Genomic DNA, 22,809 nt, shown 5'->3' with positions numbered 1-22,809 from the left:
CTGACTGCTGATTAGGTGGTCCTGGGCTCCTCTGCCCGTGCTGTGGAGCGTGGCTGTTCTGCAGTGGGTGACACTGGGTGGTGATTTGATTCTGTGAGATGTGGAGACATCCATCTGCTAACCAGATGTGCTGGCGCAGGTCTGTTGCTTGCTCAGGATTCAGATACAGGATGTTGTGGAGAGACTACCTCAAACTTTTATCCCTTATTGCTCAGCCACATGAGCACAAGTGACATTGCCAGGACACTCCTGACAGCATTTAGATGATTCTTTGGTGAATGAGGACTTCTACTGAGAGACTGGATCTGTTTGACAAAGTGGGGTAAGAATCCACAGGCATTGGGAAGGGGGGACTTTTTCAAATCTGGTTGAAGGTGCATGTAACAACCAGTATGACAATATTTCTAAATACTACTACTAAACAAAACGTTCAGCTAGAATGAAAAAGATCTAGGATGTAAGCTAGGCTGTAACTAACTCAACATAGAGTACTCATTTTAGCACAAGTTGGTTTCTTCATGTCTGAAGGAAAATCATGTTTGTGATGGAAAGCCATTTCCCCTTGCTTTCTCCCTAGTGATATATTTATGCTACACAAAGTGGGAAAGAGTTAACAGAACTAAGAAATGACTTTTTAGCTTGAGAGCCAGGACATGTCTACTATATTGAGTCTAAAGACAGACTTAAAAGCTTAAAATTAAGGAGGGGATCAGTTCTGTCATCTTTTGACCACAAGCACAGTGTTTAGATTCACAGAGATATATGAAGGGACTCAGGTTTCATGGCACCCAAATTTTAAAAATCATTCTTTTCTCTAATAAAGAATTAACTATTTTACATTAAATATTCAGGTCTCACCTAGGTGAAGACTTTCATCACTAATTTATAAAGTCACTTCATACTCAGGAGCTGGATGTAGATTTTTGGTTTGTTTTCACAGAACAGCTTGTGCTGCTTTCTATTCAGAACTGAATATACTGCTAGAGTCTTAACAAAATGACAGCAATAGAAAGACTAACGTATCGTTCAATACATGTGGATTGTCACTACCTGACTCAAAGAAACTGAAGATTCTATAGTAATTTTCAGTTTTATGTAGAAAATATTCTTATTGAAATATAATTTGAGAGATTCCTTGTGAATTAAGTTATTCTGCAAACCTTGCAAGAATGACCCAATTATGTCAGGGAATAAACACACGCATTAGCAAACTATTCCATATGTTTTCATCCCCTGTTATTTTACATCAGTATCCAGTAGGTACCAAAACAATTGTTTGTTGTGGAGGTACTATTAGTTCCAAACAGATGAAGAGATGTCACATTCAGGTTTTTTGTCACATCATTGTTCTAAAAGGATGAGAACAGAAGGTGAGAAATCTAAAAGTAATTGTTATAAAAAAAGCTAAAACCGAAAAATACTACTTACAAGTCTGTATCTTTTTACAGGTAGCATGATGAAAGACCTGCTGTCTCATTAAAAGTTATACACAGTGTAGAAGTACTTCATAATATTTTACAGGAAACTTATCATACCTTTTAACAAAGCATTAACCATTTCTGTGGTATTTCCTGGTAAAGCTAATGCTTTGTACCCAATCAGAACAAACATTTAGATGCACTAAAATACTCTGACTTCTTTTATTGGCCTGACTTTATATTGAAAAAGCATTTCCTTTTAGAGAAAATGTTGTTTGTTCCCAACCTTAGGCAAGCATTCAAACTGGGAATTACACACATCCTTGAAATTAATCAAGTTCTTGATGGATTTCTGAGTTGGGGACATTTATTTTTGTTTCTTGTGTGAGTGTGCATGTGTGTGTGTATGTGAGGATTATTGGAAATGGCAGCAGCTTCACTAGCAAGATAAAAACCTATGATTTTTCCAGTGCTTTTATTTTTTTAAAATCAATCATGTTATCAGCATGTGACTGAATCGTAATTCCCCTCATGAACCCTGAATATCTTGAACTTTGACTTGTTTTTGCTCCTACTGAGGATTCCTATCATAGTTTCTCACATCACGGAGAAGAACTTGGGCTTCTTGAATGAGTGAATGCCAGATTCAGATGAACTCTGAAACTTTGACTGCAGGCTAGGAATTTTTAAAATATGACAACAGTCCTGATATGCTACTGCGTAGACTCAAAGGCAGATTGTTAAAAATAATCAGATATGTAAAAGAAAACTATTTGTACGCACATCATAAGCAATACATCTGATACTATACTGAATGTTACCGAATGCTGAATGTCACTGAATGTTACTATATATGTATGCCGTTGGAAACACCTTCAATAACACAGTTAAAATTCTACAGAATATTAATTTTCCTCTTTCCCCCCCATTTCTGTATGTTGCCTAAAAAGTGGGCTTCCTAATAAATTTGAAGATTGCAATTACTTTGTGAATTCAGTTTATATTTACAGGAAGAACTTTAAGTAGTCGTGTACATGAAAGGATTCACCAAATCTTTTAAAGTGAAGAGTACAACCCAATCTCACTTCTGCCAGCCCTGTTAGGATTGCTTTGGGGTCTAGAAAAAGATTTGACAGGATGACCAGGAGTGATAAAAATATAACAAAACAAAACTCCAGAAACAGTGATGTGGGCTATGAATAAAACGGAAGCCAAACCTGTTTTTTTGAAATGAAGGGCTTTGCAATCACTGCAATATGAAGGGGCATATACAAAATGACATTTCAGAGGGGCAAAGAGATGTGTCAGTGACAAAAAGTGTCATGCTAAAAAGTATTTCTGTTCCAAAGGCTGTTCAAGTTTCAAAACAGAGAGCCATTCAGCAGGCAAAACCATCTAAGTGACTCTGAATTTGAAAATGGCCATTCCTTTTTTGCAGTATTTTTTAAATGGAAAAAATATACACTTAAAGCAACCTCTATCATCACAGAGAAAGAAGTGAAACTGGAGGAGGACACAAGAGCATGTACTCCATACTTCAGGATAAAAAGAGAGGAAGGGCTCTACCAGGTTTCTTTGGTGAGAGCCACAAAGAATCAATTCTAAAGCAGCTGTTTCCTGGATAGTACACATGCCTGCTAGGAGGCCATCCCAGCTAAGACAAATTTCTGACTTTTGTAGTGGTTAAATGTATTGCTGAAAGGTGCTTTTTATAACAGTTCACTAATCCACAACGTATTCATTCAGTTAAGTTTAGAACTGTATTTCAGGAAATGCAAACAGACTCTTTGGTAATTAACAATGTATTATTGCACTTCATTTCACTTAAATTATAACATTTCTAAGCAACATCATCTTTTCCCTTCCATCCTGATTTATAATCCTATACCATGCCTTCGTCTGGACTACCTGGTTTCTTATCTACCTTTTGGTCAATTTTTTTTTTTTTTTTTTTCCTGAAACAGAAATGATGGCCTTAAACAAAGATTAACTTTAAGCAGTTCTAATTTTTGCTCTACTTCTAAATAGATAGCGTGGTCAAAATATTGCATATGCTTGGAACAACAGTAAATAGTCCTTTTAGTTATATTAGTGATTAATCAGCAGCATTCTTACACTGACCCTAAAAACTTCCAATATGTTTGTGTCACATTATAATACGGACAGTACATATCTGTACTTGCTTAGAAAATAATTTAATTAACCCTTCTTGTTAAGAACACTTTTATAAATGTGCTATAATGTGTAAATTGTAATTTAGAGCAGAATTCAGTCTTCTGTGGCATAGAAATGCTTTCAGTGGGGTTTGGATGAGGCTGTAAGTGCAGTGTGGAAGCAGCCATATTATCACAGTTGCTGACATGCCCCTATCACTGCATATTTTTTATAAATATAAACAATTTTTTAAAAGTTTAATTAATTGACTATCATTATTAATTGACCATCACCTAACTTAGAGGATATGCAAAGTGTTCATCACTTTTTCAGATCAGGACATTGATTTATGGTTTTCTTTTGGGCTTGTTTCCTCCCAGCTCTTTATCTATAAATAGTTGAAAGAAAATGGTTATTGATAAGAATCTGTTTACCATTTACCTGTTTTGTAGGTAAATGGAAAAAGCAAAGCAGCCAGTCTTGAATCTAAAAGAATGTTTTTTGGTCTGCCCTTTTAATTTTAAAATTCTGTCATGCTAGTCTAAAAAAAAAAGTAGATCGACTATAAAAAATTAAAAAAAACCCAGAAACCTCTTCTAATACATATTCCGTATGTCTGTGATTTCACTGAAAGCCAGATCAGGACGCTGTTGTAATTTGTAGATAGAGTGGGCTAAATACCCTGGGATAAAGAGTAATTCTGCTTTTTCACTTGACCTGAGGACATTAAACATCTCTCCTTTTATAAATATCAAATCAATATTTTTCCCCCAAGGTTTTTTCGGTTCTCCAGTATGGAGATGCCTATAACACCTTGTGACATATTCTTTTTTAATTCAATTTCTTTGAAATCATGTACACATAAAAAACAGAGCATGAATGGAACACTGTTTTCTACTTGTCCATAATACAAAAGCAGCTGCTTCTTATTTTTAACTGCCTTTGGACAAACATGTTCCAGCCCAATAACATTGTATATGACTAAAAAAGGAAGTTAAAAAATATTTATATTACTCAGTCCTTCCATTAATCTTCACTATCTGTGAAAGATGAAATTAGGAAGAGGCAACCAAACTGAAGATGATATACACTGACTGTATGGCAAGCTATAGAAAAATGTAAGTTTTGTTTTTTTTATGAAGAGGAAAAATGTTGCACTGAGCCTTGTAAATCTGTCTGTCTTTCTAACTACAAATGCCAAAATTATGTACTATTACACAGGGTTCCAATACACTGGAAATGTATTCCCAGTTCTACTACGACATTTCATTATCAGTTGGACTCCTCCTTCAATATGCAGGTGGAAGTGCAGATTTTTGCATTAATCTGTGAAGGCTTAAAGAATGATAGATAAAACTGAGAGGGAAAGTAGAGAAACAACCCTTTTAAAAAAGAGGAAAAAAAAGTAGTTGTTCTTGTGCTCTATAAATAGACAAACAGCATTGAAAGGTTTTGCTCAGTGTTATAATTTTTTACTGTAATATTTTTTCATGATAATTTTGTCATAAAATTCATTCAGCCTAAAATTGTTTTAAAACTCAATTTTGCAAAGAGGAAGTAATGCTTATATTTTGATTTTTTCCACATTATTAGACTATTAACATAGCCACCTTGACTTACTTTACTTATTCTCCTCTCATTCAATATCTTAAAGATTTATTTTGTATTTTCTAGAATATTTTCCCGACTTCTATTTTCTTTCTGCTAGTGGGTCACAACATCATGACCCTTCTTGGCAAGCTAAAGACTATGGATTAGAATTATATAGTTATGACGATCTGAGGCCTTAATCGAACAAATCAATGGCATTTTGTTTTTATCAAAGGTTACTTCCTCCGGAAGACTGTCAGCAGACGAAAAGGCCTAACGCAGTCTCTTTGCCCAGAGCCCCCACACCTTAACTCTTCCTTTTCTTCCTGTTAGGTTGTCGCCACGTTGTCCTTCTGTCAGGGCATGCAGAGCAAAAGATTTTAACTGCTGCCATAGAGCAAGCAAGCAGAAACCTAAACTTTCTTAATTGTTTCCTGGTCAAAGTAATTGTAAAAGCCCCTTACAAGATACTCCAAAAACTTGCCAGCTAGTAAAAGGAACGTGAAGGTATGGTTTCGGATATAAATCGAAATCCAGCATGCAGCTACATAACATGCTTTAACTAAGCTATCAAATTAGTTGTGCCAAAGCTTTAAAATAGCTAGCTAGGTTGCCACAGAATTATTAGTGTTCGCACTTTTTAAATTATTATAATGTACTCACCAATAGCTGGCTAATGGATACTTAATATTACTTAATAGTGCCACAGATTTCTAAGAGTTCCTACAGTAGCACTTCATCCTGACTGAGGTAAATGATGGCCTCAGCGATTGTCAGTTAACTTAGATAACTTGAGTAATAAACATGGCAGTTATTTTGGTATTGGACTGTTTTTATAATTATTGTTATTTGTCACTGTACCTGACAGGGTGGAGCAGGACTGTTCCATGCTAGATGAGCCACAAAGCAATTCTTTCAGGTCCTGGGAAAATAGAAGTCAGTTATGTTAGACAGCATGTGCAAATTAAAGTCTAGTGAAAACAATGGGTTCATTGTGTTGACAGGTTTAAAACACTATGTAATTTATTTACATAACCAAAATAACTCATAAAAACTAGGCCACAATGTGGATTAGAAAAAATGAGAGATGACATTAATGTCTTCTGAAAGAGCTTCTTGAATATCCGTTGACAGCAAAAGAATAGATTCTGAGCAGGCCTAGTTAAACATTTTCTGTAAAAATTGTTTTCTTTTTCATGGTAACTGGTCTTTTCATGGTGAATAGACTGAAAATATCAGCTTGTCTGTAGCTATAATACTGTGGGACTTTGAAGGGCACCCCGGCTTTACCTTGGCTCCATGTCAAGACAAGTCCTAGGCACAAACCATCCTCACTGTATCCTTGCTCCACGGGAGGAAAGCCAAGATAAGTAAACCAGAAAGAAGCCACATCATTCTTTGTAAAAGTTCCTTCTTTGGAGAATCAGGACACCAGAGCTTCAGAGTGCTACACAGAAAGCTTTCTGGCAAAATCTGTTTATCTCTGTTGTGAAATCAGACTTTTTATCCTATCCTTGCCTTTTCCTGTCCCTGTTGGTTGCTTCTTTCTGATCCTGTTCTTATTACCTTTTAAACTTGTATTTCCAGCTTAGCTTTATTTCTCATATGAATTTTCTACTGTCTGTCTTTCCTTCACTTTTATATTAAAACTGCTTCCATTTCAGAAACTATTTCAGAGGCTACTTTATCAGCATCCAAACCACAGAAGACTCTGTCTTTCATGTCTTGTGCCCAGGAAGGCATGCTGTCCCCCTGGGAGGAACAATACCATGAAAAAAATAGCTACCTCGTGGGCTGGATCATGTTTGATAAGCTTTTTGTGGATGCTACATACTCAGTGAAGTCGTCAAATACTTGGGTGCTTGTGAACGTGACTCAGACACAGATCCAAATGCAAATATAGTTCATTTCTCTGCGGCCATAAATGGTATCAATGGAACTTCTAAATGGACATCTGGAGTTAAGCTTGTTTAGCTATTTTAATACTGTCAAAACAATGGATTTTTCTGGGAACAGTATAGTTTTAATTCTCTGGAAAAGCTAGTTTATCCTCAAGAGACATGCAGCTCAAATGGTTAAAGTGAGATGCAATTGCAAACAAATGAAAACAAAATCTTTTATCAAATAGTTCTACAAAATTTTCATTGGAGTAATTTCCTCAGTCTCCGATTATAAGGCTAAACAGAGAGAAGGTAAGTAAGGAGTGTTTTAGAGAGAAACATTACTATGTACAGGAAGTTCTTAAATTGAAATCAGATACATTGGATCTGTTTCTTTTCTCAGTTTAAAGTGTTGGTTGTAAAACAGTAAGTACTAGTATAGTTGTAATAGATCATAAGCAAGAAAAGAGAGGGATTTTTCTGTACATTTTAGTTTGTTTTCTTTGCTGAACAGTAACAGAGGTTTTAACCTATTTCATATCCATGGGTTACTCACAGAAAAATAAGTATCAGTTACATTAATTGTGTAATCCATTACATCCATTAATCTTTTTTTTCCTTTTTTTTTGGGGGGGGGGGTGTTTATTTTCTTCTTGGAGCATGCTTGTATATCATATATGTCATTAAATTACTACTTGAAAAAATGAAAAGCGCATAGATATTCATCATAGACACAATAAATAACTTAAACATTAAAGACATACTACTGGGGTTTCTGGTAATTGTATTCACTTTATATTTGTATTTATTTCTTTTCAAAGTTAATTTTTCAATAACATGATTTGTGCACCACATTTCACTAATTTCACCTGTTCCTTCTTGTGCAAGTCTTCTTAACCCGTACGTATGTGACTAAGAAATTGAATTTTATGTATGAAAATAAAAAAGGTGGCTATTCTAGCCATTTACTTTACAGTTAAAGAGATGGTCATGATAGACACAAGGTAGACATAATTTAAAGCATGAAAGTATTAGAAACTTCAAATGAGTTTTGACTCTATGTAAAATTCGGAAATAAATTTTGATAAGTCATGATGCTGAATGATACATACACACATGAATAAGGACTGTCAATGTTTTATTCCTCTTAAATTACAGTGTGTTATATGTTGAAAGTTAGTTGACTGGGGGCAGCATAAAGTAGTTTACATAAACTGTAATACACACACACATTTCTTTGATAACTTATTCCCTTGGGTAGTGAAACCTGTATAACTATGGTCTTACTATAGAAGAAAATACTATCTTAATTTTGGTTCGCTAAAAGCTCATCTTATATCACAGAATGCATATCATGCAGTTAGCAGACATACTTGTGATCAATCATTTGCTGTGAACTATTTAAATTAAGCAACAATAATAGAAACAGGACCTAATGTTATATGTCAGAAACAAAACAAAATAAAGCAAGTGCTTACACAAATATCAGGTATTTCACATTGATCAGAAAATATTTATTATTATTGAGATTGTGGAGAAAACATTTCTACAAAATCTGCATTATCATATAATATGTACGAGCTTTCAAATGTCTAGGGTGAATATTAGGAAAGAAGCTATTATTTTCTGTCACAATTCTTATTGTTTTTTCACCTTTTAATAAATTTAGACATACGCATACTTGTAGTTTCTTCTATTTTCGGTAACTGCATAATTGTTCCATCTACCATTCAGGGCTCGCTTCTACTATCTGACATTTTTTTCTATCTTTTTCATTGTGTGAATTAATTGATTTTCAAGTGAGAAGCATTATAAAAGTATATAATATCTTAATCTTTTTGCTTCGAAGAGTATCTGCAATTAAGGGCCTCTTGTTCTTTCTGAAACATGACAAGGAAATGCATAAAGAATCTTTCCTGTTGTTGTTGTGGGTAGGTTTGACTTTAAAGAGGATTCTGAAGCAGGCATGTACATCTCTGCTATCAGCAAAGCACTTGCTTTTCAAGGGCAATGTAACATCCAAATATCAAAAAGAGACGATTCACAATTATGATGTCAGCCTTACCAGTACATCTGCCACCCTTCTTCCTGAAGACCAAACCTATAGCTGAAAACCACATCCCCCCAAAAAATCACAAGCATCACTTCCCACAAAAAGAGAAATTTGGAGCTACATGGACATATAAAATCATGGCCATCTGCCAAAGAAAATAATAATCCTTTGGGTACAGCTTCACTATGCACTTTCTTTTTATCTACCCTAACTACTTAAAAATATAGTTCCCAAGTGACATTTCTTCTGTTTCTACAACTGTCTCCAGTCATTTCTTTATGGGGTGTGAAAAGGCAGTTCACAAATATGCAGCTAATGAGCTTTTAAACAGAGCTAATTCCTGATGGGCGATCAGCTCTGGGATTTCTTTGGGAAAATTGTGCATAAACGTGGTATTCTTTACATGCACTGTAGTGCATGAGCTGAGGACTTGCTCCTAGATTCTTGCCTGACAAGATAACGTGACAGATAATTGTTCACTAGCTCCAAACACCCCCTGGAAACACTGCAGTGTAATGCTGTTTACCAGTAGCTTAACTAGGGCTGAGTATTGTTGCTTCTGCTGTCTTTTCTAACACTTTGGAGGCATCTCAGTAGAAATTCTACCTCTTCATGTCCTTCATGCAGAGAAAATGACACTGAGAAGGGCATTTTTTTGAACACAGAGAAGCAATAAATGGCAAGAGAGACAAATTGTGTTGCTGTACATGTGAACATCCAGAAAAAAGGATGTCAGAAAAACACTGTTCCCTCATATTGAGTAGTGTCCAAACTTAAAATAGATTTGATCAAAAGCTAGTTAAGATTTTTTCTTGATCATTATCCTTAGCTGCTGAGCCCTAAATCTACCAGACTTATGTCTTACTGTCATAAGGGAAATGCAATCACATCTTAGTTAAATATCTTAATTGATAATGCCCAATCCGTTTCCTTTAATTTCATGAACAACATAATTAAAAACAGTGCAAGTTAGTAACTTTAGGTAGTGAAATTTTTGGAGCACAGATTTTCTCTGTCACTTGCCTACAAAAATACACATCAATTCTGAAAGTCCACAGGTTTTTGGAAATGACAAACAAAATCATTTTGAATAAAACAAACAGGATGAAGGCACTGATGCAGGCACATGGAAATCCTTTGTACAGAGAGCTACATTAAACAGTGAGGAGCTTCTATTTTAGACCATCAGTTCTCAGAAGGAAACTGAACTTTGGGCAAACCCACTACACGTCTCGTTACCCACTTGTCAAATGTGTTAGAAAAAAATGCTTTGTTAGCCAAACAGTAAAGAGTGAGTATTCAAATGAGACTGAAAGAGCTGTAGCTCCTTTCTTATCACAGCTCATTGCAGTATATATTTTTCAAGCCACGTGACATAGGAGCAGCCCCTTAAGCATCTGCAAGCATGTAGTATCTCAGTAGGTAATAGCAGCTAAACTAAAGCCCACAAACTGATTTTGAATGCTGCAACCAAGTGTCAGCCTCCTGAAGCTAAACAAAATCATAGCGTCAACACAAGCAATCCATATAATATATTTTTTAGTTTTATTTTCCAATGAGTACTAGTCATGGTGTATCTGTTATTTAAAACTATAGAATTTGATAATTCACCATTAACATTTATAGAAAATCATAAATATATTAGTGTCATAATATTTGTAGTAATTTTATTGTGAGAATTTCTTATTTTTACTTTTCTGCTTGATTATAAAATGCGATAAGCTATGACATCTGTCAGAACTTACTGGGATATTTCCTTGTAATTAGAAGATATAAAAAGGAGAAGAGAATGAGGATATTAACCAGAAGTCCATTAGATGACTACCAGCAAGGGGTTAATTATAAAAAAGTGTTATGATTGCTGCATATACATATATGTATGTATATATGTATGTGTATACACACAATACAAGCCAAACTTAAACAGTTATATAGTCATCCCACTGCTGTCATTCACATAATCCATCATCGTAGGAAGTAAACACTGCCTTGGGGGAAGAAAATCTTCACCTGACATGCTCTTCAACAGGCTGGACAAAATATCACTGTCCCTTGAGATTTTCCTCTTGTTCCATACTCTTATGTCATATTGTTGATGTTCTCAGCATGGTTCTCTTTTACTCACCTCTGTTCTTTTTGTCCTTTAGATTTACTAAAGTCTGAATAAGATAACATGCTCATGCAAAGGAATGAGAGAATGGAAATTTTTAATCCAGGCATCGGAGACTGCAAAATTGTATGGCCGAAAAATTATATAGCCATTAAAGGCTAGCAGTCTCCTTTAAGGAGTGTATGCAAGAGAAATTTTATTGTCAAGACATATGTCACCAATGTGATAAACACAGTTAGCATTGGTACTTCATGTCACAGCAGCTGGGAATTCAACACTGTTAAAGCTTGCTGAATCTAGTAGCCCATCAGAGGCAAGGCTGCTGCAGCCCTGTGTTCCCAGGTCCAGTTGGTGGCAGGGCTGAACTTATATTCCCAATAGGTGCACACGCACACAATAAATAAATAAATAAATACATATATATACACACACACACATGCATATATGTACACACACACATATGCACAGACCTATATATATACATATGCACGTATATATGAATTCATATACATACATATAGACATAAATACACATGGCTGGCCACCAAGGTCAACACGGGTAAAACCATACAGCACTCACGCAGACATGGACAGCCTGGATGGCTCAGTCCCATTCCTCCCCTCTGGCTGGTCAGGATTGAAGCCCACTAGTGGGACATAGACTTATACACACATACAGTGTGCATCCTTTCAGTAGCTGGCCTTAAATGGTCAAGCTGTTCCTCCAGCAGCTGGCCCCAAACCCTCCCTTTCCACAGTTGCTGGTACCTGGACATATGAGTCCCTAAGGTTCAAAGCCCCACCTCAGTTGCTGGTACTTGAACCAACACACACACACATACGCACACACGCACGCATGCACACATGCACGCACGCACACAAGCCCCAGGGTCTGTTTGGTAGCTGGTCCAGATCTACAGTCTCCCCACTAACTGATTCTCAGGCCCCTAGTCTCTCCAGTATGTAGACATCAGACTGATGGTCTTTCTGCTTGCTGTTTCCTCAAGCTAGTCCATCTTGAAGTTCGCTAGCAAATTACCCATACACACACACTGTATTCCTCCCGGTCCTTCTCCTAAACATCCCATAGTAAGTCTCGCATAGTCCCACAATCCCTTTAAAAATATCCCACAATAATTTTTACACAATCCCAAATGTTCCTTCTTCTGCGTCCCATAATGAGTCCTGTACTGCTGTAGTCAGTAACCCCACCTCAGTTTGCAGGGCCTGCGGGGGAGAGCTTCTCCTATTGACACCTCCCTGTAGGTTTCACAGCGAGAAACTGGGTGGCCGCTCTCCTGTGACAGCTCTAGCAGGTGCCAAGTCAGGGTGCTCCATCGCCTCTATTAGGGTGGGACCCTCTGCCTGTTCATCTGCCCCTTTCTGCCTATTGTGACTAGCCTTTAATCATGTAACCTAATAAACATATAGTTCCCATAGAGTGATCAAGGAAAAAAAAAAGATCTTGAGAATCTTAACTTTTCAAACATTTATTATAAACAGAATATTAAACATGTTGTTTTTCCTCAAAATAAAAATACAAAAATAAAGTATTAAAAAAAGTACAGTGTATTATAAAAAGTCTAAATAAATAAAAGTAGAAGTTCATTTCTACTGTAGAAAGTAGTTCACTGCTACTAACAAAGTGGAAGTCAACTGCATTTATGGAAAAGAAATTATGATATTTATTATGATATAAGGAAGCAGAAATATCTCTTTCAGTCCTCTCCTATTAAAATTTTTGTCAAAATGAACTGCTTCAGACTAGCTAGATGTTCCAGTGGAATACTTGCTGTCAAAATACCAAAAAAATCCCTTCAAAAAAAATTCTCTCCCCCAGTCTTCCCGCCAGCACTACACCTGTCACAAAAAATTCTATTTCAGTTGGTTCTAGACATAACTATCTTTCATATACTGGAAATAGCATAAGAATATATAGGAACTTTACACAAATGTCTTCTACTTACAGATTTTTCTTCAGCCCTTAGTTAGCATCATAAATATGGAAAAATCTGTTAAACACAACTTTAACTTTTTGGCAACAATATCCATCATTTTGGTAAGACTCCTAAATTAAGGGCCTGAGCTGTATCTTTTTTTGATTTAAATAATAATAAGCATACTTATCTTGCACACATATACAATTTACAATGGTAAATACACCATTAAGCTAAATGAACACACGCTATGCACCACAGTATTTTGAAATGTCTTCTAGAAGAAAGAGAAAAAAAGATCTTCCTGCAGCAGAGTGATCTATTACTGCCCAGTGCCTACTTTCTGTCTGTGGTTTTAGTCTTAATAAGGTAGATTGATGAAGCAAATGAAATAAGCATTCCACTATATATGTGCCCCAATCACACTTTTTGAAATGCATAGTATTTCATATGAAATGAAATGAACAATAAATGTTAAAATAATAGCAGCATATCTACAATGGAAGTTAGTGCAATTATTTCCTTTAATGTAGGAAAATAGAAACACAAAAGGTAACATCACTTGCTCCTGACAATGAGTAGCTCATGAACAGAAAGTTTATTATTAGAAACAAGAATAGAGTTCAAATTTTTTGTTTCCCTATCTCTGGAACCCTGTTTCCTGGTATCTTGGTCAACAGTCTCATTGTGAGTTGTGTGTTCTGAAAAAAACCTGCTTGACATTATAAAGACAAAATACTGATAAGTTAGGAAAAGGAGCTTCAGATATGTGCATGTCTTCAGAGCAATTTGAACTAATACCATTCCGTGTCTTTCAAACCTCAGGTCTTCCAGCTAGAAGAATTCTCATTCTTATATGTAGCAAGCTATTATGTATTCTTCTTTTTTTTTTTTTTTTTTTTTTTTTTTTTAATATAAGCCTTTATACAAATTCTCTTTCCCTGGAAACACCAATATCTGCAAACAATTTAAATGATTTCCTATTAAATACCTAGTTTTATGGCTAGATAAACTAAAATGCCTCCTGGGACAGAAACATTAAGGTAATCAGGACTTTAGCCTTAGTAAAAGATTTCTTTCTTTTGGATCACGGTAAAAAATTCATGTTCAAAGTCCACCTGGAAGTGTTCTCAGCAAGGACTAGAGTTAGGGGTCCCATAAATAATTGCACCATGTAAAGGCTGCTATTACAGAATTAATATGGAATGCCACGTCCATCCATTAGCCTTGTAACAGCTCTGCAGGGCATAAAAGTTAAAAAATGCTGCTTCAGATTAAGTGTGAGTATCCTTTCTTAAATGTGATTGCCTATATGAAATATATCTATGCAGTATGACTACTTAACTAAAGAGAAAAACTGTTTTTAAGGCAAACGTTTTGCTGTGCTAAGTCAGACCCATGTACTCCAATACATCCCCCTCGCCTGCTGCTGGTGCCAGAGTCATTTGCACATTCCCCTGAGAGAAAAGCAGTGTGCTTGGCATGTGTTGAGACAAGTTAATGTCCAGCTATCTGAAGTGAGCATCTGGTGACAAGGAATGGTACAGAAGTGAGATTTGTTACATTTGGCCTTGTTGTTTATCAGAATGTTAAAAGGCAAAAGAAAATTACCCACTGAAAAAAGGAAAAGAATGAAAATAAGCTAGAAGTATTGCTATTCACTTTCACTTACTGAATTTTCTCAGATTTGCCAGTTCTCACCAGGGAGATAAGTAGGATGGACATGAACTGTCCATTCTGATGTAAGACAGTAAAGGAACTTTTCATAGAAAAGGTAGCTGAGTCTTCTTAGAGCAAAAATAATATATCCAGATGAATATTTTAAAGAAGGCACAGAAATAAAGTGTTAGGGCTTACCGCATCTTCCTTTTGTACTAGACTGGTTGCGCTGTACTGGTGTGTACCAGTTTAATTCCAGTATTCTAATTCCAGCTGATGAAGCGATCTTACATTAAAAATCTTGCCTCTAACATTAGACGCTCACCTTCAGTCTCACCCTGATTAGTTGCTGGCCTATGCAGGATATGAGAGGGGGAACAAGATGGGTGTTACATTAAGGTGCCTCTGTTCTAATGCATTCATAGAATCATCCAAGGGCTCAGAAGATATTAAAATTGCTCCAGGAGCTCCTTGTATCCAGTCAGTAATAGTGCCTTCTATTTTTTATTCTGGCTGGAGATCAACAGAGCCTTGATCTTTCTCACCCTCACTATATTCCCTCAAAATCTTTTATTGCTTATTTGTGGGTGAGGAGGTTAAATCCATCCTCCTTTCTGCTTGTCCAGTGCTGCAAATATTGGGAAATATTGAGAAATTTTGGGATTCTAGTGCACAGAAGAAAAGAAACAGAAACAGGAAAAAACCCAACAACTTCTGATAGTTTATTTCTAGGTTAAGCAGATACTGTTAAAAAGAAGAAGAGCATAAGTTTAGACACTTGTGTGTTGTTAATGTCAAAAATATTCAGGAGCTAGGAGTCCAGTTTCAAAATGAACTACTTCTCAACATGACTAATAATAAGCTCAGACAGAGTGCTGGCCTTTATAGTTGATTTTTGCTGTAACTGGAATGGATACTATCAGTTTGGGAGATGGCAGCACTCCTTCAGGCTTTATCTAGAGACTTATAGTCCGATTCCTGGTTTTGGAGATTTTTTACATTTCTATTTTTAGTCTTACTTCTAGAGAAGAAATTAGCATGAAATTCTTGTGGTTCTTTGGATTCCTTATCACTCACCTAATCGTGTTCCTGTTTATTGTTTTTTCATGATTTGCTTCAATGAAAGCAGACTTAGCAGAATAATTTTGAAAGTTGCAATTCTTTTCCCACTTTTTTTACCACCACAGTCCTGATGCTCCTCTCCTTCCAAATGCTTCAGGATTGTGCGTATGTGTGAGCAATTTTAATGTTCCCATTTTCAGGGATTAGTTTAGCAATTTAAAGTAACTGGAATATTTGTTTCCTTATTTTCCCTTCCAGTACTTGAAAACAGACTGTCTCACAGTGTGAAGTCTTCAATCAGCAGATAAATGGTAGAGCGTTATGCAAAACATTTGTTATTGTTTTTAGTTTATTTTCCCCGTGTGATTTAGGACATAACCTGAAAATTCAAGTAAACAAACAAACAAAAGAAAAGTATAACTTACAATTCATTCTTTTTAATGTATTTTTTCTCTTCTAGTGAACTGGCAAAAGATTTGTTCATGTCACAATGAGTCAGATTCTGCCTGTCCTTTCCATGCTTCCTGGTGTACAGTGAGATGAAAAATCTCTGCATCACTTTGTCTATTTCCAGCAAAATCACTTCTGATTTAAGAAGTGGTCACTTCCTAAGTTCATTTCTTAAGTTCACTTCTTTCATCACCTCTTTTCTTCTTATATCTACTGTTAATGCTCTTGCCTTCTGGCTGCTGCAGTATATGTCTATGCATTTGTGTAATAGCTTTGGTCTTATGTATGATACTAATGTATTGCATACATCTACGACACACGATATGGGCTGTTCTGTTGCATGTGAGGAATGCCACTATTGCTAACATCTGTAATATTGAAATAAATAGAAACCTTTATTTATTTATTTGTTATTATTATTGATATTATTATGAGAGCAGAAAACATGCCTGTGTTTTGAGGGAGAATGCTGGCCAAGGCAGCTGCACAGTAACAGTCTTGGGCTTTGACATCAGCCACATATCTTTATGCAACCCTGCATAAACCTGATCTTGCCAACATAGATGCCTTTTTTCAATTGCCAGGACCCGAGCACTCCGATTCTGTGGAGATTTCGAAAGCAAACTGTGTTATCCAAGAAATATACTGGCGTGCAATGGAGATCAACTAACCAACACCCAGTTCCTTCTTGGTTGCAGCAGAAGATAATACGGGAATGGTAGGAAAGCTGATGGATGAAGTCCTACAAGTGCTGAGAGAATGTTATGGACAGGCATAAACTTATATAAGTTTTGTATAAAATTTTTGTCTGGTTAGCTAAATATAGGTGAGGACCTAATATTAGGAATTATAAGAAGACTTCTAGTGCAAAATAACTGCAAACACTTGAACAGTGCCTTTACGAATAGCTGGATACCTTCTTCAAATGCAAAGGCCCACACAGGCAGAGTCATAATGGGCAGAAGTGTATGTGATGATCTGGCCTCTCTGACACCTGTGAAAAACTCCAGCAGAGCTTTGCTATACACATAATACTGGTTGTACTTGTCATAGACAATGTACCACATTTTACAAGTACAATTTATGAGTTTAAAGAAATATTGAACAAAAATGAGATAAAATATATTCAAACTTCAGTATATCATTCATTTCAAATGGACCTGAAAAGCGAGCTGTTAGAATCTGGAAAGGAGAAATGAAGAAGATGATTAATGGGAACTCAGAAATAAGGCTGGCTCTGTTCCTTTGGAAACACTGAACAACACTTCAAACTATGACAGTCATGAGCTTGGCCTCAGTGTTTTAGGGAAGGAAGATAAGATTTTTTCTGGATTTGATCCGTCCTAGCATAGCAGAGGAGGTGTTAGGGAAGCAAGCTGTTCAAAAACAAACCAGAACTGTCACGCCAAAGGCAGACCGAATGTTGAGCTCAAAGAGCTTAGATTTGCAAAAGCTTTCATCAGTTAGCGAGGATTCTTAGAGATCCCTATCCCAGATCCCTATTTTTAGAGTTAATTTTTACTGATGACCAAACTTCAAGACAACATCAAGGTGCTACCTGTTTGAGGATTGTTATGCAAGCCCTTAACACATCCTTTCACAACTGTCACCTGATGCAGTTTTCCTGACAATATTTGAGTCAAGTGTTTCTGCAGAACTGCTGCATCTACAGCCAGGGAAGTCACCTGTCCTAGAACATTAAGCAGAGACAAAGGTATTACTCCTTATGCAAAATAACATCTTAATTATACTTATTAAATTAAGACTAAACTATGTGGGAAAGAAAATGGTCATCTGAGGAGCTAAGTAGATCTCAGAGGCCAGAGTAGTTTTGGACGATTCATTGTCCATGTCTCCACATTCCCTCTTAATTCAGGTGGAAACCTCCCCATTATTGTTCATGATGCAGCTAAAAAAAATCAGATTGTTCTCTGAAGAAATATAAATGCAAACAGTGGGAAAAAAATTGGGGTAATTATTTTGTTACACTGAGAAGTACACTTTTAGTTCCCAAATATCATCAGATATTCTCAATGATGAAGCTGACGTGAAGTACTAAACATTAACAGAGCTGTTATTAATTTTCATTATTTAAATATGATGCCTTGATTGCTTGTTTGTTTGCTAGTTTTGAGGGGAGGCAAGATAGCTACTTTCATCTTTCTTTATGAAAATTAAATAGTTTCCATACTAAAAAAAATCCATCCCAGTTTAAGAGATAAATAAAAGGCTTGTCATATCAACCTACTTATGATGACATTTTACTACTGAATCATCAGATTTTCTTCCCTTATCATTCCTCTGAAGAGGCTGCATAGTAAAAAACAAGTTTTATACAAATCCTTATTTAGTTCATTCAAGTATATAAGCAAGTCTTCCTTGACCTTGCGATTGTGATCTGTAGCTCACAGAATGATTTGACATACTCCCTTTGACTTCAGCTGGCTTTACCTCAGGCCCACTTGGTCTCTGTTCATCTGAGTGATCACCCCTAGCGCTTGCTCATTTTGCTCGCACAGAAAGTCTTATTGGTATTATGAAGTATTGTGTGCATAAAAAGCAAGAGCAAAAAAGTTCTCCACTGTCTTCAGATGATTTCAGCAGGGATTTTGCCTCTGTAGAGAATGCCAGATTTATCTGTAACTACCATAACCACTAATTAACCAAATCAACATGAGTTTATTCTGGCAAATTTTCATTCACAACCCTTTTCATACTATCAATTACAGCTCAGTAAGGGATTCATCACATAAGCCATGGTCATTACCCCAAAGAACCCTTTCTCTTGAAATCATTTGGAAATGATTTCATAGTAGCATGTTAAAAGTATGCCCAAGAGTAAGTTTTAAAGTGTTGCTTTTAATCATATCTTCAGTTCATATTTCCTATTGTCACAATCATTTCTATTCTTTACGAGCTCCATTTTTTTCTACCTACAGATAACAGAATTGCAAAGGGTCCTCTTTATTAGAACAGACTTTGTGATGTTAGCTCTACAATGTGATTTTTTTCATAACTTCATCATCAATAGAGACAAGAAATTCAGAACCTAATGAAGGGCAAAAATGTTAAAACGATCTCCAGAAAGAATCTTTTTTATTTTGTGGGAAAATGAAAACATGTGAAGAGATAAAATGCTGATAAAAATAACTATATATTCAGCACAATATCAACATGGGTATGTGCTTGTGCACATGCACATAGTCTTAACATTTCAAGAAACTAATTTCAAAACTAGGGATAGCCAGGAATTAAATGGATTAAATAAGTTAACAGGGAAAACACACTGTATTTGAGAAACACATTATAATTTCCTGTCTAGGAGAATTAAAATATGCTTTTACAACTCAAATCTCAACAGTGCCAAACTAGTTAGAGGAAGTAAAGCAATTGTCAACAAAAGTAATAGCCACAACAAAGAGAAAAAAAAAAAGCAATCAAGTTAAATGACAGAAGAAATAGAAAATGGTTAAAGGAAACAGGAGGATACGAGGTAGAATGTCTTACAAGAGGTAAAGGTCAATAAGGGGAAGCTCTGGTTGCATCTATTCTTTCAAGTATTATAGGAATCAAAAGAGTCATAGGTCTTAGGTGTTTGTTGTATTACTACTCAATGGAAAATGGTATAATTTTAAAAAATAAATCAGCTGTAAGCTGTAATCAGGATGTAAATTGACCAGGTTGCTTATTCTTATAATGACTTTTATACTTGAGGGGAGGGACCAGTTTGGAAGTAAATTTGCCTCTAGTGTATTGTGGTCTAAGATGTTGCTTCCATGTCATGAAGAGATTATGTTGTTCAGATGGTTTTGATTTTCATATTAATAGAAAAGAAATCCAAGTTGATGAAGAAGAATATATTGCTGCCTTCATTTCAAATGTTTCAGCACAATATAAACCATTATACAATTTAGTTTCCTTATCTCTTTCTTCTTGCTGTATAATTTCTTACACGATAAACTCTTTCTATCAGAAAACAAAATGCTTTGCTTAAAATTATAGTGCTTTGCATTGTTGTGCAGTACTTCATACAGTGCTGTGTTGAATTACATCACACCATCAACATTATTATTCAGTATCATGTATTATTTATAGTATTAGCTTATGGACATTGAAGTGTATCGTGTATCAACAAGTACTTTGTTGGCTGTCAGAAAAGGTTATTTAAAGGAGAGCTTTCTGTTTCTTTATTCAAGTGAATTCAAGACAAAACATAAAAATAAGCATTTTTTTAAATGTAAAAGAACATTCTACATATTCCAAAAATTCTCTTAAAGAAATATAAAACAAATGAGATATAAATACCTATATATATAATATAAAGTTTTATCAAATACTCATATACCCTCATTTGGAGTTCAGTTGCCTTGTCTCAATAAAAATGGAGCAAAAATTAATGAGATTCAGGCAAAGTCGACAAAAACGATTAATGATAAAGTGAGATTTACATACTCTGAGACATTACAGAGACAAAGTGATAGGAAAAAAAAAGAATTTGTGGGAAGTTGAGAGAAGAATTAAAACTTATGAAGGACAAATAAAAATGGATCACTTCTCCCTTTTTACTCAGTTTTATAACTGGAAGATGACAGAAAATCTAATGCAATTCAAGGTTATTTGTTTATAAATATTAAAATAAGTGATAAAAATCTTTTTTTTTTTTTTAATGTGTGGTGTGAACAATGGAGTATATAAGCCTTAAAAGCATCTTGGAGCATTTCATTCACAGAATTTTGGCATGTGGAAAGATATTTATATTATTTCCATAATCAAAGGCTCTGAAATACCCCTGCCATCAAACTTTCCCAACATCTTTCTCCTCACAATCTTTTACTATATTTCAAAGCCTACCTCGGAAAGTTAGGCTCCTAATTCATGTTCTCTCCACTTACTTAATCTGGATAACCAAACAAGTCTAAATTGGACCATGAGATTATTCCTCATTCTGTTGAGAAACTTCTGAGTTTGGATCGAAAATGCTACTGCTGTTATTTTACTTACTGCCGCTGGGGCCCTTATTTCTAACTCATTTGAACATTTCTTAAACTATCATCCTTAAACAATTAGATAAGAGATGTGATGAGATAAATGATTATGAATGGCTAAACTTTGAACAGCCACATAACAGTGAGTGACTTATTGTATATAGAAGCATAATGCAGATTTCATCTTCTAATACGAAGTAACAGCTCAAGTTACTACTTCTAACTCACACAGGATTGTATATTCCCTACACTGAAAACCACAACCCAAAAAGAAGTGTAAAAGCACATTCAAAAGAATACAGGACAATGAAGAATAAATATTCACTCACTCACTGTGCGTAACACATTTGCATCTGAAAAAGTGATTCATTCTGTAAGCTATATCCATCATTCTTACTGAGAAATGATTTAATTGTCCAAACTACAAAAAAAAAGTTATTAAAATATATTTTTATCAGTTTTTATGTTCACCCATTTTATGATATGACTATGATTCTAGAATGCTTTTCATTATCTGCTTCCAGCTCTGGTTAGCCTTCAACATTTTTAATTGCTACTACATAACAGTAGGAATGAGGCTAAATCATTCTTTATATTTACTACAGCAGTAAATAAACTTTTACTCATATACCAGGAAATTTCTTTTTCCTAAGAAACACATATTATCTAGGAACAAGAAGCTGGAGTAGATTAATTAACTAACTCACTAAGGCAGCTTCTATGCTATAACACACTTGAACTAATCTGTGTATTTAATAAGTTGTTGCCATTTGTTTCCAGGTGTTTATGGACTGGATGGTAACGTAGCATATTAAAGCACATCAATTTTGTTCAAAGTCAGACAGAAATAAAGTATGGTGTTATTATTATTATACTAGTATAAGGAATACACAATAGCAAATTATTTTTTCTGATTCTAACAGCAACAAATTGCAATATACATTTTTTATTTAAATAAGATTTTAATTGGTAAAATAATACATAAATATCAAATTATACTACCTGTATACCTGTATAAATTAAAATATTGAAATGCAGAGGGATTTTCAGCAACGCTATTTGTTAACATGCAAGGATTTGAAGTCAATAGCACATAGAAATTGGCTTTATCAGTAAAAATTTGGAAAACTGGTAAAATGTATAGAATGCCTTGACTTTCTTTTTTTCATTTAAACTTATGTTACAGTTATTCTGCTATAAGAGTGTTTTATCTTTGGCTGGAATTTATCTCACCTGTCTAAAATTTAGCCATCTACAGTATGAGTTATCTCAGATAACTCTAGTAATCTACCTGAAGCTAGTTGCTTAGTTCTAGCAATTTTTGTTGCTAGCAACAAAATATGGGATAAAGATGACATAGCCAAACCTAAAATAGCTACCTAAGAAAGACTGGATGAATTTACCGATGGTAGTGACTAGTCCTGTCTATGTGCTATATGTGCAGAAACATAGACAGCTAGATTACACTAGATATATAGCATCTAATATTAGATGACATGAATGCTACCTCAT

The sequence above is a fragment of the Dromaius novaehollandiae genome, chromosome 4 (assembly GCF_036370855.1).
Source record: "Dromaius novaehollandiae isolate bDroNov1 chromosome 4, bDroNov1.hap1, whole genome shotgun sequence".
NCBI classification, from domain to species: domain Eukaryota; kingdom Metazoa; phylum Chordata; class Aves; order Casuariiformes; family Dromaiidae; genus Dromaius; species Dromaius novaehollandiae.
The sequence above is the reverse complement of the archived record's forward strand: the minus strand, read 5'-3'. Positions refer to the sequence as shown.